This window comes from Pseudophryne corroboree, chromosome 7 (genome assembly GCF_028390025.1).
Source record: "Pseudophryne corroboree isolate aPseCor3 chromosome 7, aPseCor3.hap2, whole genome shotgun sequence".
NCBI classification, from domain to species: domain Eukaryota; kingdom Metazoa; phylum Chordata; class Amphibia; order Anura; family Myobatrachidae; genus Pseudophryne; species Pseudophryne corroboree.
Genome location: NC_086450.1, coordinates 258,308,181 through 258,326,484, shown reverse-complemented (window position 1 = coordinate 258,326,484; position 18,304 = coordinate 258,308,181). Strand labels below are relative to the sequence as shown.

Here is an 18,304-nt window from a genome sequence, read left to right as displayed (position 1 = left end):
AGTACAAAATGTACAAGTGATATATTAAAATCATCTTTCCAGCTTGAATTTCAATGATGCTTTGGTGCAACAATTTTGTGAGAAACATCTTCACCCATAAAGAAAGATTTTCTTAATTCCTTACCTGTGTGCTGATTAGATATCACCTTGTTTTCACATTAAACAGACTTCCACATGAGCCAGTGACGTTTATGTTTCCTGGTGTCAACCTGTATTATTTCAGAAGACATTGAAATGAGGATGCATCTTGCTGCTTTTCCAATGAAGCAAGTTTAATTCAGTAATAGGTGAAAAACCATTCCTACAAAGGTGTTAATCAGAGACTTGGCTTTGTGGACACTTTTCAGAGAGCAAATTTGTTAGCATAAACATAAAATCAGAAAATGAAGAGCTGTTTAATCACTCAATTGGACTTTTCTGCCAGTATAATTTTTTTTCTCTGCAACCCACTGCTAAATTGTGCTTCCTAGCTGTTTTTTTTATAAAATCACTTAATCAAATCTAACTCTGATTACATCAGAGAAGGCCAGGTACCCTACACCATAAGAGGGGGTTTGAAATTTTGACTTGTCTACTTAAAGATCACCAAAATCTAATTACAAGGTCAATTACATGCCTGGGTGGGATTGAACCACCAACCTTTTGGTTAATAGCCTAACATGCTAACCGATTGCGCCACAGAGACACCTTGCAAAAGTAGATACTGACAAAGGCAAATAAGTATTCATCTAGAACGTTTCCTAGAAAAACTTTATAAAGTCAATAATCTGGAGAATTTTTGTAAGAAACACATTGGTACTTTCCCATGATGAGTGAGTGCTTCAGGATCTCTTGCACTTACATGGGCTATTAACCAAAAGGTTGGTGGTTCAATCCCACCCAGGGACGTATTTGACCTTGTGATCAGATTTTGGTGATCTTTAAGTAGACAAGTCAAAATTTCAAACCCCCTCTTATGGTGTAGGGTACCTGGCCTTCTCTGACGTAATCATAGTTAGATTTAATTAAGTGATTTTATAAAAAAAACAGCTAGGAAGCACAATTTAGCAGTGGGTTGCAGAGAAAAAAATAACATTTTAAACCTACCGGTAATTTTTTTTTCTCGTAGTCCGTAGAGGATGCTGGGGACTCCATAAGGACCATGGGGGATAGACGGGCTCCGAAGGAGACATGGGCACTATAAGAAAGACTTTAGATCTGGGTGTGCACTGGCTCCTCCCTCTATGCCCCTCCTCCAGACCTCAGTTAGAGAAACTGTGCCCAGAGGAAACGGACAGTACGAGGAAAAATATGTGTTCTCCCTGCAGTTGTTGTCCCCAGATGAGAGTTCCCTTGTGCTGCCTCAGTTGAATCTCCTTTACTTGACAGAGATGTGCCTGAGCAGCAGCCCTCCCCAGCCCTATCCCAAATCATACTTATTTTGCATAGGAGATACCATGGTCATGAAGATTGTTCTCCCAGGGTGAGGTTCATTCATTGCATTCTGGGTATGCTGACCCCTGTGATTTCCCCAAATGTGGGAAACTCGACTGCATTATTTGTCGTAGTGGGGGACTGTGTTTGTGCTTTCTTCTGGTCAGCTCTGTTAAAAGTCAGATTTCTTTGTCTCAGATCTTCCTCTAGCCTTGTTCTTCTTTCGAGAGTTCCCTTGTGCTGCCTCAGTTAGATCTCCTTCACTTGACAGTGGGGTGCCCGAGCAGCGACCCTCCCCAGCTCTAGCCCAACTCCTACTTACCTGCCAGGTGAGATACTATGATCATGAAGGTGCTTCTCCCAGGGCAAGGCTCACCCATTGCACTCTGGGTGTGCTGCCCCTGCGATTTCCCCAAATGTGGGAAACTTGACTGCATAATTTGTGTTTCCCCTGGTCGGCTCTCGTATAATTCAGATCTCTTTGTCTCAGGTCTCTCTCCAGCCTAGTTTGCTGTCGGTTTCCACTTCTTTTTTCTTGAGCCCCTCCCTTCTATACCCTTGTGCACTATCCTGACTTCTCCTCCCGTCTGCTTACTTTGTGCCTTCCAATGCACAATGCAAACTACAGGTAGTGCTGCAGGGCCCACACCCTTTTACCTGCCTTACAGAGCAGCTCTGGAGCTGTTACAGTGCCCAGCTGCTGCAAGAAATCAGCTTGAATGCTTCAGGGGCTGGGGCATGTCCAACATGAGCCCCACACCGAATGAGGGTGGGGGTGTTTAATGTGAACTAGGGGTCATCCAAGCGCCGCAAAAGGCCGCCATGCCCTGTATACCCCTTTTCTCTTTTCATATGCATATGAGGGTTGAAGCCAACTTTGGCCCACTGCTTGGATGACATCACCATATGCAAATCCGTCTTCTGCAGACCTTCCCCCAGGAATGCTTGTACTAGTTGTTGCATTTGGTTTGTTGTTTGGGGGTGCTTCAGTATTAGGCAGCCTTCTGCCCTCCCATGTTCATCTGAAAATATGTGTTCTCCCTGCAGTTGTTGTCCCCAGATGAGAGTTCCCTTGTGCTGCCTCAGTTGAATCTCCTTTACTTGACAGAGATGTGCCTGAGCAGCGGCCCTCCCCAGCCCTATCCCAAATCATACTTATTTTGCATAGTAGATACCATGGTCATGAAGATTGTTCTCCCAGGGTGAGGTTCATTCATTGCATTCTGGGTATGCTGACCCCTGTGATTTCCCCAAATGTGGGAAACTCGACTGCATTATTTGTGGTAGTGGGGGACTGTGTTTGTGCTTTCCTCTGATCAGCTCTGGTAAAAATCAGATTTATTTGTCTCAGATCTTCCTCTAGCCTTGTTCTTCTTTCGAGAGTTTCCTTGTGCTGCCTCAGTTGGATCTCCTTCACTTGAAAGGGGGGCGCCCGAGCAGCGATCCTCCCCAGCTCTAGCCCAACTCCTACTTACCTGCCAGGTGAGATACTATGATCAGGAAGGTGCTTCTCCCAGGGAAAGGCTCACCCATTGCACTCTGGGTGTGCTGCTCCTGTGATTTCCCCAAATGTGGGAAACTTGACTGCATAATTTGTGTTTCCTCTGGTCGGCTGTCGTATAATTCAGATCTCTTTGTCTCAGGTCTCTCTCGAGCCTAGTTTGCTGTGTGTTTCCACTTCTCTTTTCTTGAGCCGCTCCCTTCTATGCCCTTGCGCACTATCCTGACTTCTCCCGTCTGCTTACTTTGTGCCTTCCAACGCACAATGCGAACTACAGGTAGTGCGGCAGGTCCCACACCCTTTTACTTGCCTTACAGAGCAGCTCTGGAGATGTTACAGTGCCCAGCTGCTGCAAGAAATCAGCTTGAATGCTTCAGGGGCTGGGGCATAGCCAACATGAGCCCCACACCGAAGGAGGGTGGAGGTGTTTAATGCGAACTAGGGGTCATCCAAGCGCCGCAAAAGGCCGCCATGCCCTGCACGCCCATTTTTCTCTTTTCAAATGCAGACGAGGGATGAAGCCAACTTTGACCCACTGCTTGGATGACATCACCATATGCAAATCCATCTGCTGCAGGCCTTCCCCCAGGAATGCTTGCACTAGTTGTTGCATTTGGTTTGTTGTTTGGGGGTGCTTCAGTATTAGGCAGCCTTCTGCCCTCCCATGTTCATCTGAAAATATGTGTTCTCCCTGCAGTTGTTGTCCCCAGATGAGAGTTCCCTTGTGCTGCCTCAGTTGAATATCCTTTACTTGACAGAGATGTGCCTGAGCAGCGGCCCTCCCCAGCCCTATCCCAAATCATACTTATTTTGCATAGGAGATACCATGGTCATGAAGATTGTTCTCCCAGGGTGAGGTTCATTCATTGCATTCTGGGTATGCTGACCCCTGTGATTTCACCAAATGTGGGAAACTCGACTGCATTATTTGTGGTAGTGGGGGACTGTGTTTGTGCTTTCCTCTGGTCAGCTCTGGTAAAAGTCAGATTTCTTTGTCTCAGATCTTCCTCTAGCCTTGTTCTTCTTTCGAGAGTTCCCTTGTGCTGCCTCAGTTGGATCTCCTTCACTTGACAGGGGGGTGCCCGAGCAGCGACCCTCCCCAGCTCTAGCCCAACTCCTACTTACCTGCCAGGTGAGATACTATGATCATGAAGGTGCTTCTCCCAGGGAAAGGCTCACCCATTGCACTCTGGGTGTGCTGCTCCTGTGATTTCCCCAAATGTGGGACACTTGACTGCATAATTTGTGTTTCCTCTGGTCGGCTGTCGTATAATTCAGATCTCTTTGTCTCAGGTCTCTCTCCAGCCTAGTTTGCTGTGTGTTTCCACTTCTCTTTTCTTGAGCCACTCCCTTCTATGCCCTTGCGCACTATCCTGACTTCTCCCGTCTGCTTACTTTGTGCCTTCCAACGCACAATGCGAACTACAGGTAGTGCTGCAGGTCCCACACCCTTTTACTTGCCTTACAGAGCAGCTCTGGAGCTGTTACAGTGCCCAGCTGCTGCAAGAAATCAGCTTGAATGCTTCAGGGGCTGGGGCATAGCCAACATGAGCCCCACACCGAAGGAGGGTGGAGGTGTTTAATGCGAACTAGGGGTCATCCAAGCGCCGCAAAAGGCCGCCATGCCCTGCACGCCCATTTTTCTCTTTTCAAATGCAGACGAGGGATGAAGCCAACTTTGACCCACTGCTTGGATGACATCACCATATGCAAATCCATCTGCTGCAGGCCTTCCCCCAGGAATGCTTGCACTAGTTGTTGCATTTGGTTTGTTGTTTGGGGGTGCTTCAGTATTAGGCAGCCTTCTGCCCTCCCATGTTCATCTGAAAATATGTGTTCTCCCTGCAGTTGTTGTCCCCAGATGAGAGTTCCCTTGTGCTGCCTCAGTTGAATCTCCTTTACTTGACAGAGATGTGCCTGAGCAGCGGCCCTCCCCAGCCCTATCCCAAATCATACTTATTTTGCATAGGAGATACCATGGTCATGAAGATTGTTCTCCCAGGGTGAGGTTCATTCATTGCATTCTGGGTATGCTGACCCCTGTGTTTTCACCAAATGTGGGAAACTCGACTGCATTATTTGTGGTAGTGGGGGACTGTGTTTGTGCTTTCCTCTGGTCAGCTCTGGTAAAAGTCAGATTTCTTTGTCTCAGATCTTCCTCTAGCCTTGTTCTTCTTTCGAGAGTTCCCTTGTGCTGCCTCAGTTGGATCTCCTTCACTTGACAGGGGGGTGCCCGAGCAGCGACCCTCCCCAGCTCTAGCCCAACTCCTACTTACCTGCCAGGTGAGATACTATGATCATGAAGGTGCTTCTCCCAGGGAAAGGCTCACCCATTGCACTCTGGGTGTGCTGCTCCTGTGATTTCCCCAAATGTGGGACACTTGACTGCATAATTTGTGTTTCCTCTGGTCGGCTGTCGTATAATTCAGATCTCTTTGTCTCAGGTCTCTCTCCAGCCTAGTTTGCTGTGTGTTTCCACTTCTCTTTTCTTGAGCCACTCCCTTCTATGCCCTTGCGCACTATCCTGACTTCTCCCGTCTGCTTACTTTGTGCCTTCCAACGCACAATGCGAACTACAGGTAGTGCTGCAGGTCCCACACCCTTTTACTTGCCTTACAGAGCAGCTCTGGAGCTGTTACAGTGCCCAGCTGCTGCAAGAAATCAGCTTGAATGCTTCAGGGGCTGGGGCATAGCCAACATGAGCCCCACACCGAAGGAGGGTGGAGGTGTTTAATGCGAGCTAGGGGTCATCCAAGCGCCGCAAAAGGCCGCCATGCCCTGCATGCCCCCTTTCTCTTTTCAAATGCAGACGAGGGTTGAAGCCAACTTTGACCCACTGCTTGGATGACATCACCATATGCAAATCCATCTGCTGCAGGCCTTCGCTCAGGAATGCTTGCACTAGTTGTTGCATTTGGTTTGTTGTTTGGGGGTGCTTCAGTATTAGGCAGCCTTCTGCCCTCCCATGTTCATCTGAAAATATGTGTTCTCCCTGCAGTTGTTGTCCCCAGATGAGAGTTCCCTTGTGCTGCCTCAGTTGAATCTCCTTTACTTGACAGAGATGTGCCTGAGCAGCGGCCCTCCCCAGCCCTATCCCAAATCATACTTATTTTGCATAGGAGATACCATGGTCATGAAGATTGTTCTCCCAGGGTGAGGTTCATTCATTGCATTCTGGGTATGCTGACCCCTATGATTTCCTCAAATGTGGGAAACTCGACTGCATTATTTGTGGTAGTGGGGGACTGTGTTTGTGCTTTCCTCGGTCAGCTCTGGTAAAAGTCAGATTTCTTTGTCTCAGATCTTCCTCTAGCCTTGTTCTTCTTTCGAGAGTTTTTTTGTGCTGCCTCAGTTGGATCTCCTTCACTTGACAGGGGGGTGCCCGAGTAGCGACCCTCCCCAGCTCTAGCCCAACTCCTACTTACCTGCCAGGTGAGATACTATGATCATGAAGGTGCTTCTCCCAGGGCAAGGCTCACCCATTGCACTCTGGGTGTGCTGCTCCTGCGATTTCCCCAAATGTGGGAAACTTGACTGCATAATTTGTGTTTCCCCTGGTCGGCTCTCGTATAATTCAGATCTCTTTGTCTCAGGTCTCTCTCCAGCCTAGTTTGCTGTCTGTTTCCACTTCTCTTTTCTTGAGCCGCTCCCTTCTGTGCCTTTGCGCACTATCCTGACTTCTCCCGTCTGCTTACTTTGTGCCTTCCAACGCACAATGCGAACTAGAGGTAGTGCTACAGGGCCCACACCCTTTTACTTGCCTTACAGAGCAGCTCTGGAGCTGTTACAGTGCCCAGCTGCTGCAAGAAATCAGCTTGAATGCTTCAAGGGCTGGGGCATAGCCAACATGAGCCCCACACCGAAGGAGGGTGGAGGTGTTTAATGCGAACTAGGGGTCATCCAAGCGCCGCAAAAGGCCGCCATGCCCTGCACTCCCCTTTTCTCTTTTCATATGCAGACGAGGGTTGAAGCCAACTTTGACCCACTGCTTGGATGACATCACCATATGCAAATCCATCTGCTGCAGGCCTTCCCCTAGGAATGCTTGCACTAGTTGTTGCATTTGGTTTGTTGTTTGGGGGTGCTTCAGTATTAGGCAGCCTTCTGCCCTCCCATGTTCATCTGAAAATATGTGTTCTCCCTGCAGTTGTTGTCCCCAGATGAGAGTTCCCATGTGCTGCCTCAGTTGAATCTCCTTTACTTGACAGAGATGTGCCTGAGCAGCGGCCCTCCTCAGCCCTATCCAAAATCATACTTATTTTGCATAGGAAATACCATGGTCATGAAGATTGTTCTCCCAGGGTGAGGTTCATTCATTGAATTCTGGGTATGCTGACCCCTGTGATTTCCCCAAATGTGGGAAACTCAACTGCATTATTTGTGGTAGTGGGGGACTGAGTTTGTGCTTTCCTCTGGTCAGCTCTGGTAAAATACAAAAAAAGAGAGGAAAATGTATCTGCACACTTAATAATCTGTAAATTAATTAAATCTTATCTGGTGTTTGAACCCCAATAAAGAAAATATAGAACTATTAATAGATTTCACTGTATGGGGGTGCAGCCCAATTACAACTCGAACTGAATATGAACAAAAGGGGAAAGGACAGGAAGGAGAATCAAAAAGTAGTTGCCTAGTAGGGCGCACTGATATAATTTGTATTCTGATATGTTATTTAAAACTTAGCTTTTATTGCTTATGCCTTCTAAAAATTTCCTTTTCTCTGGGGATTTACACAGCAAAACATAGAGGTTAAAAATATTGGACATATACAAACATGTAGTGAATAAGAAGAAATAAAGATGTGTGGAAATAGATTTAAAAAGTAGCACTACCACATATACCTCCTAATGTGGTGTAGAAAGTAGAATTTATGGTGCCCTTATGAATCCAAATATAATATCCAATCAGGTCACTCAGTGTTGACTGTTCACTATTAATACAACCTATTTCAAACAAGTGACATATTACTAAATAGGAAGGTGTATGTCTGATTGCAACCTAGTGTTGTGAGATTATGGTGTAAAGAATAACTTATACCAATAAATTTCTTATTGCAGATGTGGTGTGTGTTTATTAAATGTACATGTATCTACATGTTCTTATTATTTTTATTTTATACATTCACACCATCACTGCATATAGATCTTACTAACTTTGTGATTGGGAAAAGATGCCCCACAAATGGATGCCCCTGCAATGGGGGTCAAAGTTGCTGGAAAATTATGTCTTTGATTTCTTTATATACTTAGACAAATTCCACTTATTCATTTCATATTTTAAAGATTTTTAATCAAAAGATGCAGTGGATTATTGTCCCTGTAGTGAATACTGATCCAGGTATATATCACAGAATTGTGCTATTGCTCTTAAATTACATAGGTGACAATTCTATCACTCCTATGCACTTGCCAGCATTTATCTATCAGTGATACTTTCACTTTGATGTTGTAGCAATCTGTCCATGTAATAAAATGACACAGGAATGATATTGCTGCCTCACTGTTATTAATCTGGCTGCACCTGTGTTTGTAATTATACAATGTATCGAGTTATACTGCACGATACACTTCACTTGTGGATGATAATGCTACATTACTGTTATTGGTCTGGCTGCACCTGTGTTTGTGATTATACAATGTATCGCGTTATACTGCACAGTACACTTCACTTGTGTGTCACCAGGTTCTGCTTGGGGGCTATCACTCCTATGCACTTGCCAGCATTTGTCTCTCAGTGATACTTTCACTTTGATGTTGTAGCAATCTGTCTTTGTAATGAAATGACACAGGAATGGTATTGCTACCTCACTGTTATTGGTCCGGCTGCACCTGTGTTTGTGATCATACAATGTATCGAGTTATGCTGCACGATACACTTCACTTGTGAATGATAATGCTACATTACTGTTATTAGTCTGGCTGCACCTGTGTTTGTGATTACACAATGTATCGCATTATACTGCACAGTACACTTCACTTGTATGTTGCTAGGTTCTGCTTGGGGGCTAAAGAGTATGTACTCGATCACTGGTTCAATCTTTTATATTAGTAAGTGGAGCACTGTGTTATATATAGTTACCATAAATCAACCACTCTCACTGTAGAGTATGGTAAATATCTTATACAATTACCACTTGCTAGGAGTGGTACCTAATTGCATAAATTGTATGGTGGCTGCACAGTGCTACTACTGACATACACATGTGTTAGATATTAACAACATTCCTTGTGGTCTATGTCTGAATACATGCTAAATATAGCACCTAGGTAATTGAATTGCACAGTGGCCACGTGGTGCTGTCACTGATTTGCACATCTACAATCTGTGTCTGAGAGTCTGAGAGTCTAAATTATTGCACGATTTGGACACTCTTGGTAATTTCCTCTGATAGCCTATCCTGTCACTTGCATTCAATTGCTATCACCTCAATGTTCAAGGGTATCAGGAGGTCTACAGAGACTATCTATACAATAATTTCTACACCATTCAATACATTGTTAAGGAGTGTGGCAGGCTACTGAAACGCCGACGTGCACGTTTCGCTGTATAGCTTTAACGAGGCTGAACCCGATTGCCTTCCGTGAGCTTAATTTCTAGGATTGACCACAGCCAATCATGGGCCGGATGCAAATCATGTGAGCTGTTCCGCCAATAGCGGCGCATCCGCGTCCCGTTCTGGGCACTGATCACATGGGCAGTGACGTTAGCCCGCTCCGATCACGTGATATCCGACGTCACTCTTGATTCCATGGTTACACTGTAAACATTCGGCCCGATCACGTGATTGGGTCCTTCGAGATATCAGTGTACATTGTTCTATTTGTTCTACACAGCTCAAGAGAGAGGTATAGATTGTTGAAGCACTTAAACGAAAACATAGTGCTATTAAATACGTGTCCTAGACATACTCATCTTAATGTAGATTTCATCTTCTCCATATTGCATATTATATCATACAATTACCATAAAAGCATACACTGCATTGTCACTTATTGGATAGTATTGTCACTTATTGAATGGTATATTGTATCACAATTGTCCCCATGCTTGTGGGATATTTTATGTCACCAATGATTTCATAATCCCACGCGGGTGTCAAAAACATAATCCCAAAGTATACATGTTATGAAACCATAACAGAAAGTGGGCTCGCTAAGATGACCTACTTAAATGGTACCAATGTTAGGGTCCTTGTGTACCTTCAATATAATCTGATTGTACAGGTAAGTGTATATCCGCCACAGGGGCTGTAATTACTGGGATTGGAGTGATCATTCTTCCATATATCTCAGAAAAACCAATTGTGGGCCATATGAGATAGGTCATAGTGGGGATGAATTCACTAGAGATGAGCGGGTTCGGTTTCTCTGAAACCGAACCCGCACGAACTTCATGTTTTTTTCACGGGTCCGAGCAGACTCGGATCCTCCCGCCTTGCTCGGTTAACCCGAGCGCGCCCGAACGTCATCATGACGCTGTCGGATTCTCGCGAGACTCGGATTCTATATAAGGAGCCGCGCGTCGCCGCCATTTTCACACGTGCATTGAGATTGATAGGGAGAGGACGTGGCTGGCGTCCTCTCCATTAGAAATTAGATTAGAAGAGAGAGAGAGATTGTGCAGAGTCAGACAGAGTTTACCACAGTGACCAGTGCAGTTGTTGTTAGTTAACTTTTATTTATTTTAATATAATATATCCGTTCTCTGCTATATCCGTTCTCTGCCTGAAAAAAAACGATACACAGCAGCAGCCAGTCACACAGTGTGACTCAGTCTGTGTGCACTCAGCTCAGCCCAGTGTGCTGCACATCAATGTATAAAAGGCAAAGCTTATAATAATTGTGGGGGAGACTGGGGAGCACTGCAGGTTGTTATAGCAGGAGCCCCCAGGAGTACATAATATTATATTAATTTAAAATTAAACAGTGCACACTTTTGCTGCAGGAGTACCACTGCCAGTGTGACTAGTGGTGACCAGTGCCTGACCACCAGTATAGTAGTATATTGTTGTATGTATTGTATACTATCTCTTTATCAACCAGTCTATATTAGCAGCAGACACAGTACAGTGCGGTAGTTCACGGCTGTGGCTACCTCTGTGTCGGCAGTCGGAACTCGGCAGGCAGTCCGTCCATCCATAATTGTATTACAATATATACCACCTAACCGTGGTATTTTTTTTTCTTTCTTTATACCGTCGTCATAGTGTCATACTAGTTGTTACGAGTATACTACTATCTCTTTATCAACCAGTGTACAGTGCGGTAGTTCACGGCTGTGGCTACCTCTGTGTCGGCAGTCGGCAGGCAGTCCGTCCATCCATAATTGTATTATTATTATAATATATACCACCTAACCGTGGTTTTTTTTTCATTCTTTATACCGTCATAGTGTCATACTAGTTGTTACGAGTATACTACTATCTCTTTATCAACCAGTGTACAGTGCGGTAGTTCACGGCTGTGGCTACCTCTGTGTCGGCAGTCGGCAGGCAGTCCGTCCATCCATAATTGTATTATTATTATAATATATACCACCTAACCGTGGTTTTTTTTTCATTCTTTATACCGTCGTCATAGTGTCATACTAGTTGTTACGAGTATACTACTATCTCTTTATCAAGCAGTGTACAGTGCGGTAGTTCACGGCTGTGGCTACCTCTGTGTCGGCAGTCGGCAGGCAGTCCGTCCATCCATAATTGTATTATTATTATAATATATACCACCTAACCGTGGTTTTTTTTTCATTCTTTATACCGTCATAGTGTCATACTAGTTGTTACGAGTATACTACTATCTCTTTATCAACCAGTGTACAGTGCGGTAGTTCACGGCTGTGGCTACCTCTGTGTCGGCAGTCGGCAGGCAGTCCGTCCATCCATAATTGTATTATTATTATAATATATACCACCTAACCGTGGTTTTTTTTTCATTCTTTATACCGTCGTCATAGTGTCATACTAGTTGTTACGAGTATACTACTATCTCTTTATCAACCAGTGTACAGTGCGGTAGTTCACGGCTGTGGCTACCTCTGTGTCGGCAGTCGGCAGGCAGTCCGTCCATCCATAATTGTATTATTATTATAATATATACCACCTAACCGTGGTTTTTTTTTCATTCTTTATACCGTCGTCATAGTGTCATACTAGTTGTTACGAGTATACTACTATCTCTTTATCAACCAGTGTACAGTGCGGTAGTTCACGGCTGTGGCTACCTCTGTGTCGGCAGTCGGCAGGCAGTCCGTCCATCCATAATTGTATTATTATTATAATATATACCACCTAACCGTGGTTTTTTTTTCATTCTTTATACCGTCGTCATAGTGTCATACTAGTTGTTACGAGTATACTACTATCTCTTTATCAACCAGTGTACAGTGCGGTAGTTCACGGCTGTGGCTACCTCTGTGTCGGCAGTCGGCAGGCAGTCCGTCCATCCATAATTGTATTATTATTATAATATATACCACCTAACCGTGGTTTTTTTTTCATTCTTTATACCGTCGTCATAGTGTCATACTAGTTGTTACGAGTATACTACTATCTCTTTATCAACCAGTGTACAGTGCGGTAGTTCACGGCTGTGGCTACCTCTGTGTCGGCAGTCGGCAGGCAGTCCGTCCATCCATAATTGTATTATTATTATAATATATACCACCTAACTGTGGTATTTTTTTTTCTTTCTTTATACCGTCGTCATAGTGTCATACTAGTTGTTACGAGTATACTACTATCTCTTTATCAACCAGTGTACAGTGCGGTAGTTCACGGCTGTGGCTACCTCTGTGTCGGCAGTCGGCAGGCAGTCCGTCCATCCATAATTGTATTATTATTATAATATATACCACCTAACCGTGGTTTTTTTTTCATTCTTTATACCGTCGTCATAGTGTCATACTAGTTGTTACGAGTATACTACTATCTCTTTATCAACCAGTGTACAGTGCGGTAGTTCACGGCTGTGGCTACCTCTGTGTCGGCAGTCGGCAGGCAGTCCGTCCATCCATAATTGTATTATTATTATAATATATACCACCTAACCGTGGTTTTTTTTTCATTCTTTATACCGTCGTCATAGTGTCATACTAGTTGTTACGAGTATACTACTATCTCTTTATCAACCAGTGTACAGTGCGGTAGTTCACGGCTGTGGCTACCTCTGTGTCGGCAGTCGGCAGGCAGTCCGTCCATCCATAATTGTATTATTATTATAATATATACCACCTAACCGTGGTTTTTTTTTCATTCTTTATACCGTCGTCATAGTGTCATACTAGTTGTTACGAGTATACTACTATCTCTTTATCAACCAGTGTACAGTGCGGTAGTTCACGGCTGTGGCTACCTCTGTGTCGGCAGTCGGCAGGCAGTCCGTCCATCCATAATTGTATTATTATTATAATATATACCACCTAACCGTGGTTTTTTTATACCACCTAACCGTGGCAGTCCGTCCATAATTGTATACTAGTATCCAATCCATCCATCTCCATTGTTTACCTGAGGTGCCTTTTAGTTCTGCCTATAAAATATGGAGAACAAAAAAGTTGAGGTTCCAAAATTAGGGAAAGATCAAGATCCACTTCCACCTCGTGCTGAAGCTGCTGCCACTAGTCATGGCCGAGACGATGAAATGCCAGCAACGTCGTCTGCCAAGGCCGATGCCCAATGTCATAGTACAGAGCATGTCAAATCCAAAACACCAAATATCAGAAAAAAAGGACTCCAAAACCTAAAATAAAATTGTCGGAGGAGAAGCGTAAACTTGCCAATATGCCATTTACCACACGGAGTGGCAAGGAACGGCTGAGGCCCTGGCCTATGTTCATGGCTAGTGGTTCAGCTTCACATGAGGATGGAAGCACTCAGCCTCTCGCTAGAAAACTGAAAAGACTCAAGCTGGCAAAAGCACCGCAAAGAACTGTGCGTTCTTTGAAATCCCAAATCCACAAGGAGAGTCCAATTGTGTCGTTTGCGATGCCTGACCTTCCCAACACTGGACGTGAAGAGCATGCGCCTTCCACTATTTGCATGCCCCCTGCAAGTGCTGGAAGGAGCACCCGCAGTCCAGTTCCTGATAGTCAGATTGAAGATGTCAGTGTTGAAGTACACCAGGATGAGGAGGATATGGGTGTTGCTGGCGCTGGGGAGGAAATTGACCAGGAGGATTCTGATGGTGAGGTGGTTTGTTTAAGTCAGGCACCCGGGGAGACACCTGTTGTCCGTGGGAGGAATATGGCCGTTGACATGCCAGGTGAAAATACCAAAAAAATCAGCTCTTCGGTGTGGAGGTATTTCACCAGAAATGCGGACAACAGGTGTCAAGCCGTGTGTTCCCTTTGTCAAGCTGTAATAAGTAGGGGTAAGGACGTTAACCACCTCGGAACATCCTCCCTTATACGTCACCTGCAGCGCATTCATAATAAGTCAGTGACAAGTTCAAAAACTTTGGGTGACAGCGGAAGCAGTCCACTGACCAGTAAATCCCTTCCTCTTGTAACCAAGCTCACGCAAACCACCCCACCAACTCCCTCAGTGTCAATTTCCTCCTTCCCCAGGAATGCCAATAGTCCTGCAGGCCATGTCACTGGCAAGTCTGACGAGTCCTCTCCTGCCTGGGATTCCTCCGATGCATCCTTGCGTGTAACGCCTACTGCTGCTGGCGCTGCTGTTGTTGCCGCTGGGAGTCGATGGTCATCCCAGAGGGGAAGTCGTAAGCCCACTTGTACTACTTCCAGTAAGCAATTGACTGTTCAACAGTCCTTTGCGAGGAAGATGAAATATCACAGCAGTCATCCTACTGCAAAGCGGATAACTGAGTCCTTGACAACTATGTTGGTGTTAGACGTGCGTCCGGTATCCGCCGTTAGTTCACAGGGAACTAGACAATTTATTGAGGCAGTGTGCCCCCGTTACCAAATACCATCTAGGTTCCACTTCTCTAGGCAGGCGATACCGAGAATGTACACGGACGTCAGAAAAAGACTCACCAGTGTCCTAAAAAATGCAGTTGTACCCAATGTCCACTTAACCACGGACATGTGGACAAGTGGAGCAGGGCAGGGTCAGGACTATATGACTGTGACAGCCCACTGGGTAGATGTATGGACTCCCGCCGCAAGAACAGCAGCGGCGGCACCAGTAGCAGCATCTCGCAAACGCCAACTCTTTCCTAGGCAGGCTACGCTTTGTATCACCGCTTTCCAGAATACGCACACAGCTGAAAACCTCTTACGGCAACTGAGGAAGATCATCGCGGAATGGCTTACCCCAATTGGACTCTCCTGTGGATTTGTGGCATCGGACAACGCCAGCAATATTGTGTGTGCATTAAATATGGGCAAATTCCAGCACGTCCCATGTTTTGCACATACCTTGAATTTGGTGGTGCAGAATTTTTTAAAAAACGACAGGGGCGTGCAAGAGATGCTGTCGGTGGCCAGAAAAATTGCGGGACACTTTCGGCGTACAGGCACCACGTACAGAAGACTGGAGCACCACCAAAAACTACTGAACCTGCCCTGCCATCATCTGAAGCAAGAAGTGGTAACGAGGTGGAATTCAACCCTCTATATGCTTCAGAGGTTGGAGGAGCAGCAAAAGGCCATTCAAGCCTATACAATTGAGCACGATATAGGAGATGGAATGCACCTGTCTCAAGTGCAGTGGAGAATGATTTCAACGTTGTGCAAGGTTCTGATGCCCTTTGAACTTGCCACACGTGAAGTCAGTTCAGACACTGCCAGCCTGAGTCAGGTCATTCCCCTCATCAGGCTTTTGCAGAAGAAGCTGGAGGCATTGAAGAAGGAGCTAACACGGAGCGATTCCGCTAGGCATGTGGGACTTGTGGATGCAGCCCTTAATTCGCTTAACAAGGATTCACGGGTGGTCAATCTGTTGAAATCAGAGCACTACATTTTGGCCACCGTGCTCGATCCTAGATTTAAAGCCTACCTTGGATCTCTCTTTCCGGCAGACACAGGTCTGCTGGGGTTGAAAGACCTGCTGGTGACAAAATTGTCAAGTCAAGCGGAACGCGACCTGTCAACATCTCCTCCTTCACATTCTCCCGCAACTGGGGGCGCGAGGAAAAGGCTCAGAATTCCGAGCCCACCCGCTGGCGGTGATGCAGGGCAGTCTGGAGCGACTGCTGATGCTGACATCTGGTCCGGACTGAAGGACCTGACAACGATTACGGACATGTCGTCTACTGTCACTGCATATGATTCTCTCAACATTGATAGAATGGTGGAGGATTATATGAGTGACCGCATCCAAGTAGGCACGTCACACAGTCCGTACTTATACTGGCAGGAAAAAGAGGCAATTTGGAGGCCCTTGCACAAACTGGCTTTATTCTACCTAAGTTGCCCTCCCACAAGTGTGTACTCCGAAAGAGTGTTTAGTGCCGCCGCTCACCTTGTCAGCAATCGGCGTACGAGGTTACATCCAGAAAATGTGGAGAAGATGATGTTCATTAAAATGAATTATAATCAATTCCTCCGCGGAGACATTGACCAGCAGCAATTGCCTCCACAAAGTACACAGGGAGCTGAGATGGTGGATTCCAGTGGGGACGAATTGATAATCTGTGAGGAGGGGGATGTACACGGTGATATATCGGAGGGTGAAGATGAGGTGGACATCTTGCCTCTGTAGAGCCAGTTTGTGCAAGGAGAGATTAATTGCTTCTTTTTTGGGGGGGGTCCAAACCAACCCGTCATATCAGTCACAGTCGTGTGGCAGACCCTGTCACTGAAATGATGGGTTGGTTAAAGTGTGCATGTCCTGTTTTGTTTATACAACATAAGGGTGGGTGGGAGGGCCCAAGGATAATTCCATCTTGCACCTCTTTTTTCTTTTCTTTTTCTTTGCATCATGTGCTGATTGGGGAGGGTTTTTTGGAAGGGACATCCTGCGTGACACTGCAGTGCCACTCCTAGATGGGCCCGGTGTTTGTGTCGGCCACTAGGGTCGCTAATCTTACTCACACAGCTACCTCATTGCGCCTCTTTTTTTCTTTGCGTCATGTGCTGTTTGGGGAGGGTTTTTTGGAAGGGACATCCTGCGTGACACTGCAGTGCCACTCCTAGATGTGCCCGGTGTTTGTGTCGGCCACTAGGGTCGCTAATCTTACTCACACAGTCAGCTACCTCATTGCGCCTCTTTTTTTCTTTGTGTCATGTGCTGTTTGGGGAGGGTTTTTTGGAAGGGCCATCCTGCGTGACACTGCAGTGCCACTCCTAGATGGGCCCGGTGTTTGTGTCGGCCACTAGGGTCGCTAATCTTACTCACACAGCTACCTCATTGCGCCTCTTTTTTTCTTTGCGTCATGTGCTGTTTGGGGAGGGTTTTTTGGAAGGGACATCCTGCGTGACACTGCAGTGCCACTCCTAGATGGGCCCGGTGTTTGTGTCGGCCACTAGGGTCGCTTATCTTTCTCACACAGCTACCTCATTGCGCCTCTTTTTTTCTTTGCGTCATGTGCTGTTTGGGGAGGGTTTTTTGGAAGGGACATCCTGCGTGACACTGCAGTGCCACTCCTAGATGGGCCCGGTGTTTGTGTCGGCCACTAGGGTCGCTTATCTTTCTCACACAGTCAGCTACCTCATTGCGCCTCTTTTTTTCTTTGCGTCATGTGCTGTTTGGGGAAGGTTTTTTGGAAGGGACATCCTGCGTGACACTGCAGTGCCACTCCTAGATGGGCCCGGTGTTTGTGTCGGCCACTAGGGTCGCTTATCTTTCTCACACAGTCAGCTACCTCATTGCGCCTCTTTTTTTCTTTGCGTCATGTGCTGTTTGGGGAGGGTTTTTTGGAAGGGACATCCTGCGTGACACTGCAGTGCCACTCCTAGATGGGCCCGGTGTTTGTGTCGGCCACTAGGGTCGCTAATCTTACTCACACAGCTACCTCATTGCGCCTCTTTTTTTCTTTGCGTCATGTGCTGTTTGGGGAGGGTTTTTTGGAAGGGACATCCTGCGTGACACTGCAGTGCCACTCCTAGATGGGCCCGGTGTTTGTGTCGGCCACTAGGGTCGCTTATCTTACTCACACAGCGACCTCGGTGCAAATTTTAGGACTAAAAATAATATTGTGAGGTGTGATGTGTTCAGAATAGGCTGAAAATGAGTGTAAATTATGTTTTTTGAGGTTAATAATACTTTGGGATCAAAATTACCCCCAAATTCTATGATTTAAGCTGTTTTTTAGGGTTTTTTGAAAAAAACACCCGAATCCAAAACACACCCGAATCCGACAAAAAAAATTCGGTGAGGTTTTGCCAAAACGCGGTCGAACCCAAAACACGGCCGCGGAACCGAACCCAAAACCAAAACACAAAACCCGAAAAATTTCCGGCGCTCATCTCTAGAATTCACTAAGATGA

The 18,304-nt window shown here is 45.8% G+C and overlaps 11 non-coding genes across 11 annotated transcripts; all 11 read left to right on the top strand.

The window, feature by feature from the left end:
* The first annotated feature begins 1,411 nt into the window (after positions 1 to 1,411).
* On the top strand, positions 1,412 to 1,575 carry LOC134946533 (U1 spliceosomal RNA). The gene has a single exon (XR_010182225.1). It is a non-coding gene; the product is annotated as a U1 spliceosomal RNA (small nuclear RNA).
* A 152-nt stretch (positions 1,576 to 1,727) lies between these two features.
* LOC134946574 (U1 spliceosomal RNA) lies at positions 1,728 to 1,890 on the top strand. Its single transcript, XR_010182258.1, has one exon. It is a non-coding gene; the product is annotated as a U1 spliceosomal RNA (small nuclear RNA).
* A 674-nt stretch (positions 1,891 to 2,564) lies between these two features.
* LOC134946525 (U1 spliceosomal RNA) lies at positions 2,565 to 2,728 on the top strand. The gene has a single exon (XR_010182218.1). It is a non-coding gene; the product is annotated as a U1 spliceosomal RNA (small nuclear RNA).
* A 152-nt stretch (positions 2,729 to 2,880) lies between these two features.
* Positions 2,881 to 3,043, top strand: LOC134946594 (U1 spliceosomal RNA). Its single transcript, XR_010182272.1, has one exon. It is a non-coding gene; the product is annotated as a U1 spliceosomal RNA (small nuclear RNA).
* Positions 3,044 to 3,715: 672 nt separating this feature from the next.
* On the top strand, positions 3,716 to 3,879 carry LOC134946524 (U1 spliceosomal RNA). The gene has a single exon (XR_010182217.1). It is a non-coding gene; the product is annotated as a U1 spliceosomal RNA (small nuclear RNA).
* Positions 3,880 to 4,031: 152 nt separating this feature from the next.
* LOC134946614 (U1 spliceosomal RNA) lies at positions 4,032 to 4,194 on the top strand. Its single transcript, XR_010182289.1, has one exon. It is a non-coding gene; the product is annotated as a U1 spliceosomal RNA (small nuclear RNA).
* A 672-nt stretch (positions 4,195 to 4,866) lies between these two features.
* On the top strand, positions 4,867 to 5,030 carry LOC134946555 (U1 spliceosomal RNA). The gene has a single exon (XR_010182243.1). It is a non-coding gene; the product is annotated as a U1 spliceosomal RNA (small nuclear RNA).
* Positions 5,031 to 5,182: 152 nt separating this feature from the next.
* Positions 5,183 to 5,345, top strand: LOC134946613 (U1 spliceosomal RNA). The gene has a single exon (XR_010182287.1). It is a non-coding gene; the product is annotated as a U1 spliceosomal RNA (small nuclear RNA).
* Positions 5,346 to 6,016: 671 nt separating this feature from the next.
* On the top strand, positions 6,017 to 6,180 carry LOC134946522 (U1 spliceosomal RNA). The gene has a single exon (XR_010182216.1). It is a non-coding gene; the product is annotated as a U1 spliceosomal RNA (small nuclear RNA).
* A 151-nt stretch (positions 6,181 to 6,331) lies between these two features.
* Positions 6,332 to 6,494, top strand: LOC134946578 (U1 spliceosomal RNA). Its single transcript, XR_010182261.1, has one exon. It is a non-coding gene; the product is annotated as a U1 spliceosomal RNA (small nuclear RNA).
* Positions 6,495 to 7,165: 671 nt separating this feature from the next.
* On the top strand, positions 7,166 to 7,329 carry LOC134946549 (U1 spliceosomal RNA). The gene has a single exon (XR_010182238.1). It is a non-coding gene; the product is annotated as a U1 spliceosomal RNA (small nuclear RNA).
* Positions 7,330 to 18,304: the final 10,975 nt, after the last annotated feature.